Source organism: Coturnix japonica, unplaced genomic scaffold (genome assembly GCF_001577835.2).
Source record: "Coturnix japonica isolate 7356 unplaced genomic scaffold, Coturnix japonica 2.1 chrUnrandom535, whole genome shotgun sequence".
NCBI classification, from domain to species: Eukaryota; Metazoa; Chordata; class Aves; order Galliformes; family Phasianidae; genus Coturnix; species Coturnix japonica.
In genome coordinates, this window is record NW_015439918.1 from 69,859 (window position 1) to 77,309 (window position 7,451).

The 7,451-nt window shown below is 56.8% G+C and overlaps 1 long non-coding RNA gene across 1 annotated transcript in view; it reads right to left on the reverse strand.

Moving 5' to 3' along the window:
• LOC107307298 overlaps positions 1-7,451 on the reverse strand; it is an 18,513-nt gene that overhangs the window by 10,321 nt on the left and 741 nt on the right. The window lies entirely within an intron of this gene.

Here is a 7,451-nt window from a genome sequence, read left to right on the forward strand (position 1 = left end):
TATGGGGTGGTTATGGGGTGTCTATAGGGTGTCCATGGGGTGGTTATGGGGTCTCTATGGGTCTCTATGGGGTGGTTATGGGGTGTCTATAGGGTCTCTATGGGGTGGTTATGGGGTCTCTATGGGGTGTCTATGGGGTGGTTATGGGGTGTCTATGGGGTGGTTATGGGGTCTCTATAGGGTCTCTATGGGTCTCTATGGGTCTATGGGTCTCTATGGGTCTCTATGGGGTCTCTATGGGGCGGTTATGGGGTGTCTGTCTATAGGATCTCTATAGGGTCTCTATGCGGTGGTTATGGGGTCTCTATAGGGTCTTTATGGGGTGGTTATGGGGTCTCTATGGGTCTCTATGGGTTCCTATGGGTCCCTATGGGTCTCTATGGGTGTCTATGGGGTGTCTATGGGGTGTCTATGGGGTACCTGGCGCTCTGCATCTCTCCATGAGCTCACTATGGGGTCTCTATGGGGTGTCTATGGGTCTCTATGGGTCTCTATGGGGTGTCTATGGGTCGCTATGGGTCTCTATGGGTCCCTATGGGTCCCTATGGGTCGCTATGGGTCGCTATGGGTCTCTATGGGGTACCTGGCGCTCTGCGTCTCTCCATGAGCTCACTATGGGTCTCTATGGGGCTCTATGGGTCTCTATGGGTCTCTATGGGGTGTCTATGGGTCGCTATGGGTCTCTATGGGTTGCTATGGGTCACTATGGGTCTCTATGGGGTACCTGGCGCTCTGCGTCTCTCCATGAGCTCACTATGGGGTCTCTATGGGTCGCTATGGGGTGGTTATGGGTCTCTATGGGTCTCTATGGGTCGCTATGGGTCTCTATGGGGTGTCTATGGGTCTCTATGGGTCTCTATGGGTCGCTATGGGTCGCTATGGGTCTCTATGGGGTACCTGGCGCTCTGCGTATCTCCATGAGCTCACTATGGGGTATCTATGGGTCCCTATGGGGTCTCTATGGGGTCCCTATGGGTCACTATGGGTGTCTATGGGTCTCTATGGGTCCCTATGGGTCCCTATGGGTCGCTATGGGTCTCTATGGGTCTCTATGGGGTGTCTATGGGTCTCTATGGGTCCCTTTGGGTCTCTATGGGTCGCTATGGGGTATCTATGTGTCCCTATGGGTCTCTATGGGTCGCTATGGGGTATCTATGGGTCGCTATGGGTCTCTATGGGGTTACCTGGTGCTCTCCGTCTCTCCATGAGCTCACTATGGGGTCTCTATGGGTCGCTATGGGTCTCTATGGGTCCCTATGGGGTCTCTATGGGGTCTCTATGGGTCTCTATGGGTCTCTATGGGTCGCTATGGGGTCTCTATGGGGTGGTTATGGGGTATCTATGGGTCTCTATGGGGTACCTGGTGCTCTCCGTCTCTCCATGAGCTCACTATGGGGTGGTTATGGGGTCCCTATGGGTCTCTATGGGTCTCTATGGGTCCCTATGGGGTCTCTATGGGGTATCTATGGGTCTCTATGGGTCTCTATGGGTCTCTATGGGTCGCTATGGGTCTCTATGGGTCTCTATGGGGTCTCTATGTGTCCCTATGGTTCCCTATGGGGTCGCTATGGGTCTCTATGGGTCTCTATGGGGTCTCTATGGGTCTCTATGGGTCCCTACGGGGTCTCTATGGGTCTCTATGGGGTCTCTATGGGTCTCTATGGGTCTCTATGGGTCCCTATGGGTCTCTATGGGTCCCTATGGGTCTCTATGGGTCTCTATGGGTCTCTATGGGTCCCTATGGGTCTCTATGGGTCTCTATGGGTCCTATGGGTTCCCTATGGGTCCTCTAATTTGGTCTCTATGGTTCCCTATGTGCTCTATGGGTTCCTATCTGGATCTCTTATGGGTCCTCTATGGGTCGCTTGGGTCGCTATGGGTTATTGGGGTCTCTATGGGGTACCATTGGCGCTCTCCGTCTCTCATTAGCTCACTATGGGCGTGTCTAATGGGTCGCTATGGGTCTCTAGGGTCCTCTATGTTTCTCTATGGGGTCTCTATGGGTCTCTATGGTCCTCTCAGGGTCTCTATGGTGTCTCTATGGGTCTCTATGGGTCGCTATCGGTCGCTATGGGGGTGGTTATGGGGTATCTATGGGGTAACCCTGGCCTCTCCGTCTCTCCATGAGCTCACTATGGGGTCCTCCTATGGGTCCGCTATGGGGTATCTATGGTCGCTAATGGGGTACTGGCGCTCTGCGTCTCTCCTGAGCTCACTATTGGGATCTCCTATGGTCCCTAGTGGGGTCTCTTATAAGGTCTCCTGTAATGGGTCTCTATGGTCGCTTGGGTCTCTATGGGGGTTACCGTGGCGATCGTCGTCTCGTCTCATTCCATGAGCTCACTATGGGGTGGTTATGGGGTCCTCTATGGGTCCCCTCTATGGGTCTCTATGTCTTATGGGTCGGCTATGGGTTCGCTATGGGGTATGGCGCTCTCGTCTCTACATGAGCTCAACGATGGGGTGGTTATGGGGGTGTTCTATGGGGTCCTATGGGTCTCTAATGGGTCTCTATGGGTCTCTATGGGTCGCTATGGGTCTCTATGGGTCTTCTATGGGGCTCTAATGGGTTGCCTATGGGGTCGCTATGGGGTCTCTATGGGTTACCTGGCGTCTCGTCTCTCCATGAGCTTCAATATGGGGTGGTTATGGGGTCTCTATGTGTCTCTATGGTCTCTATATGTCTCTATGGGGGTGTCTATGGGTCGCTATGGGTCTCTAGGGTCGCTATGGTGCTCTATGGGTCTCTATGGGTCGCTATGGGTCTCTATGGGTCTCTATGGGTCGCTATGGGTCGCTTATGGGTCTCTATGGGTCGCTAGGGGTCTCTAATGGGTCTTTATGGGTCGCTTATGGGTCTCTATGGGTCGCTAATGGGGTCGCTATGGGTATCTATGGGTCCTCTATGGGTCGCTATGGGTCCTCTATGGGTCTCTATGGTCGCTATGGGTCTCTATGGGTCTAATGGGTCCCTATGGGTCGCTATGGTCCCTATGGGTCGTCTATGGGTCCTCTATGGGTCGCTATGGGTTCTATGGGTCCCTATGGTCGCTATGGGTCCCTATGGGGTCGCTATGGTCCCTATGGGTCGCTATGGGTCCCTATGGGTCCGCTATCGGGTCTCTATGGGTCTCTAATGGTGTCCTAATGGGGTCTCTTATGGGTCTCTATGGGTTGCTATGGTCGTATGGGTCCTCTATGGGTTACCTGGCGCTCTCCGTCTCTCCATGAGCTCATAATGGGGTGGTTATGGGGTCTTCTATGGGTCCTCTATGGTCTCTATATGTTCTATGGGGTTTCTTATGGGTCGCTATGGGTTTTCTATGGGGGTCTCAATGGGTCTCTAGGGTCTCTAATGGGTCTCTATGGTCTCTATGGGTCCCTATGGGTCTCTATGGGTCCCTCTATGGGGTCTCTATGGGTCTCTATGGGGTCTCCTAATGGGTTCTAATGGGTTCCTCCTATGGGGTCGCTATGGGGCCTCTATGGGTCTCTATGGGTCGCTATGTTTCGCTATGGGTGGTTATGGGGTAATCTAAATGGGTGGTTATGGGTTACCTGTCGCTCTCGTCTCTCCATGAGCCTCACTAAGGGGTCTCTATTGGGGTCGCTTATGGGTTCCTCTATGGGTTCTCTATGGGTCCCCTATGGGGTGCTATTTGGGTCTCTATGGGTCCTCTATGGGGTATCTATGGGTTTCCTCTATGGGTCTCTATGGGTCCCTATGGGGTATCTATGGGTCCCTATGGGTCTCTATGGGTTCGCTATGGGGTGTTATGGGGTATCTATGGTTTACCTGGTGCTCTGCGTCTCTCATGAGCTCACTCCGTGGCGCTGTGGGTTATCCTCAAAGTCCAAACTCGGTTGGGACGGGAGCTTCTGACAACAAAGTGAAACCAAATCAGCCTTTTTGACCCACAAATGGGTTTAATGGCCTAAATGGCAGCCAATGACCCAAATGGCACCTAATGGGGTTCCTCCCCTCAAACCCCCCCCCCACAATTGGGGTCTTCCCCCCTTCCCCCACCCATAATGGGGTCTCTCCCCCCTCCATAATGGGATCTCCCCCTCATAATGGGGTCTCTCCCCCTCTCCCCTCCCATAATGGGGTCTCCCCCCCTATAGGGGTCTTTTCCCACCCCCCCCCATCAATGGGGGGTCTTCCCCTCCCCCTCCCCATCACCCCTATAGGTCTCCCCCCCACCTATAGGGGTCTAGCACCCCCCTAATGGGGGTCTAATGGGGTCTTACCCACCAACCTATAGGGGTCTTCCCCCCCATAATGGGGTTACCCCCCCAATAGGGGTCTTGTCCCCCTCCCCCCCCATAAATGGGGTCTCCCCCCCCCCCCCCATAGTGGGGTCCTAAACCCCCTATATGGGTTCTAACACCCCCATATGGGATCTTCCCCCCATAGGGGTCTTCCCCCGCCCCCATAATGGGTCCATCCCCCATAGGGGTCTTCCCCCCCCCCATAATGGGGTTTTAATCCCCCTATAGGGGTCTTCCCCCCATAAATGGGGTTCCCCCCCCCATAACAGGGTCTCCCCCCCATAGGGGTCTCCCCAACCCCCCCATAATGGGGTCCCAGCCCCGCCCATTGGGTCCTTTTTTCCCCCCCCCCCCATAGGGTTTCCCCTCATAACTGGGGTATCACCCCCTCCCCACCATAATGGGGTCTCCCCCTTCCCCCTTCCCCCCATCCTTAGGGGTCTTTCCCCCCCCGCATAATGGGTCTCCCCACCCCATATATCATAATGGGGTCTCCCCCACACCCATAGGGCGCCTTTCCGCCCCCCCCCCCAAATACTGAAGTCCCCCCATAGATGGGGTCCTCTCCCCCCTTTCCCACCCACCCTATCAGGGGTCTTTCCCCCCCCATAATGGGTCTTCTCCCCATAATGGGGTGCTCTCCCCCTTTCCTCCACCCTATAGGGGTTTTCCCATAATGGGTCTCCTTTCTGCCCCCACTTCCCCCCCACCCTATCAGGGGTCTTCCCCCCCAAATATAGGACCCCCCCCATATGTGGACCCCCACCTCAATAAAGGGGTCTCCCCCAACATGGACCCCTCTCCCCAATTAAAGGGGTGAATATAGGAACCCCCCCACATATGGGGAACCCCCACCCCCACCTAAAGGGTCTCCCCCCCCAATATAGGACCGCCCAATATGGGAACCCCCCCAATATGGGACCCCCCCATTGGGGTCTTTCGCCCCCCCCCAATGATGGTGAGCCCGCCTGCCCCAATAAAGGGGTCTCCCCCCCCAATAATGGACCCCCCCCCAATAAAGGGTCTCCCCCGCCCCAATTATGGGACCCCCCCCATCTTGTGGTCTTTCCTGCCCCCCAATATAGGACCCCGCCCCCAATATGGCCCCCAATAAATGGGTCCCCCCCCTCGATAATGGGACCCCCCCCATTGTGGTTTTCTGCCCCCAATAATTGGCCCCCCCCCAAATGTAAAGGGGTCTCCCCCCCAAATTAAAGCATCTCCCCCCAAGTAGTGGGACCCCCCCATTGGGTGCAGTTCTTGTCTGGCCCCCGCCCCAATATAGGACCCCCCCCAAATAAAAGGGGGTCTCCCCCCCAAATATAGGACCCCCCATAGTGGGACCCCTACCCCCAATAAAAGGGGTTCCCGCTCCACCAAATATGGACCCCCCCTCAATGAGTAGGACGCCCCCCAATATAGTTCCCCCGCCATTGGTCTTTCTGCCGCCCAGCCTCCAATATGGGACCGCCCCCCAATATAGGACCCCCCCCCCAGATATGGGGACCACCCTCATTGGGGTTTCTGCCCCCCCAAATTATACCACCCCCCCAATATGGACCCCCGCATATAGGACCCCCCCAATATGGGCCCCCCCCAATAAAGGGGTCCCAATGATGCCCCCCCACCAAATAAAGGTGCGCCCCCCAGATAAAGGGGTCTCCCCCAGATATAGGACGCCCCTCCCAATATGGAGCCCCCCCCCCAATAAATGGGGTCTTCCCCCCCAAATTGGACCCCTAGATATGGGAGCACCCCCCCACCAATAAAGGGTTCCCCCCGACAGTATAGAACCCCTAATATTGGGGACCCCCCGTCCCCATTAAGGGGTGTTCCCAACCCTATAGGGGTCTTCCTCCCCCCATGAAATGGGGTTCCCCCCATCCAATATGGCGCCCCTCAATATGGGACACCCCAATGATGGGAGCCCCCCCGAATAGTAAGACCCCCCCCAATATGGGACCCCCCCCCCATAAAGGGGTCTCTCCCACCCTATGTAGGGGTCTTCCTCCCCCATAATGGGGTCCCCCCCCCCCATAATGGGTCACCCATAACATCTTAGGGACCTCCCCCAATATAGGACCCCCCAATATGGGACCGCCCCCCCGACCCCAATATAAGGCATCTTCCCCCCCAATATGAGCCCCTCCCCATAAGGGGTCTCTTCTCCAGCTCCCCCCCCACCATAATGTGGACTCTTCCCTCCCTCCCTTCTCCCCCCCAATGGGGTCTTTTCCCCCCCACACCTCCCCATAATGGGTCTCTCCCCCCCCCATAGGGGTCTATCCCCCCCCCACTATTGGACCCTCCTCCATTTGGGGTCTTTGCCCCCCCCCAAGATCCCCCCCATAATGGGTCTCCCCCCATTGAACCCCCACTAATAATGGGGTCTCCCCCCCTAACAAGGATCTCCTCTCCCCCCCATATTGGGGGTCTCCACCCCCCCCCGATATTGGGTCTCCATCCCCCCTATATTGGGGTCTCCCCCCCCCATAACTGGGGTCTCCCCCCCCCAAATGGGATTTCCCGCCCCCCATAATGGGCGTCTCCCCCCCCAAAATGGGATCTTCCCCCCCCATATGGGGTCTCCATCCCCCCAGCCCCCCTAACCGCCCCCATAATAGCTTCCCACCCCCGCCCCACCCCATAATGGTGTCTCCCCCCCCCTGGGGTCTTTGCCCCCCCAACCCCGCCCCATAGGGGTTCTTTCCCCCCCCCATAAATGGGATCTCCACAGCCCCTATCGTACCCCCTATAGGGGTCTCCCCCCTTCCCTGCCCCCACCCTATAGGGGTCCTCCCCCCGCCCCCAATATAGGACGCCCTCCAAGTATGCCGCCCCCCCCCCAATAAAGGGGTCTCCCCCCCCCAATATAGGGGACCCCCGCCAATGATAACACCCCCCACAAAGAAAGGGGTCTCCCCCCCCCAATAAAGGGGTCTCCCCTCCCCAATATTGGAGCCCCCCCCAAATACAGACCCCCCCGCAATATGGGGGACCCACGCCCCCAATAAAAGGGGTCTTCCTCCCCCCCTAATATGGCGACCCCCCAAATAAGACCCCCCCAATAAAGGGGTCTCCCGCCCCCCCCAATAAAAGGTGCCTCCCCCCCCTATATATGGGACCCCCATATAAAGACCCCCCAATATGGGATCCCCCCCCCACAATAAAGGGGTCTC